Below are 670 nucleotides of genomic sequence, written 5' to 3'. Positions count from 1 at the left end.
ATTAAAAAGTCAGTATAGATATTTTTTGCATGCATTAATTTAAAACTATTTCTAATTATCATTTTAAGGATTTTCTTAACTACCTTTTGCTATAACAATTTTCTTTGTGCAATATAATCAAGTAATTATATTTAAAGAAATACTTTTCGATCCCTATTTGAATCACATATTATCATGTAACATTGCAGCCATTCTTGAATCATGTAACATATCAATCTTAATTTATGATATTAATATATTCTGTTAATATGTTCCTATTAACCGGGTAAGATTTAATTTCGAAAAGATCTCATGTTATTTAAAAAAAAGATAACTCGCTTGGGGTGTTTTCTATTCCTTTTTCACTCAACAGTTTGTCATAAGCTGGACCCAAATTCAACCCCCTACTATTTTCTGATTTGTATTTCGGTCGTGAGCCTACAATTCCCCCTTTAACTAGCTCAGACCAAAGTACCCTCCCCTTTTTTTCCCTCTTTCCTCCTTCCCCTTTGTAAATAATATTCCCTCCCGGTAATAACGAATTCCTCCCTCCTTTTGCTCCTAATTAAGACATTACACACTTTACCCTCCATGAAAATCTCCCTCTCCCTAGCCGTCTCTTCCTTCTCCTTCCACTATAGAAATTGTCTCCCACTCCTTCTCTTTTTCTTCCCTTTCCCCATACAGAAAA

General features: G+C 33.4%; 1 protein-coding gene across 1 annotated transcript in view; it reads left to right on the top strand.

Annotated features, from left to right (window-relative positions):
• Positions 1-670, top strand: part of LOC119591127 (serine-rich adhesin for platelets-like) — a gene marked incomplete at its 5' end in the record, with an annotated part of 16,634 nt that overhangs the window by 6,598 nt on the left and 9,366 nt on the right.

This window comes from Penaeus monodon, chromosome 28, assembly GCF_015228065.2.
Source record: "Penaeus monodon isolate SGIC_2016 chromosome 28, NSTDA_Pmon_1, whole genome shotgun sequence".
Lineage (NCBI taxonomy): Eukaryota > Metazoa > Arthropoda > Malacostraca > Decapoda > Penaeidae > Penaeus > Penaeus monodon.
Note: the sequence above shows the minus strand (reverse complement) of the source record. Positions and strands in the feature narration are given on the sequence as shown.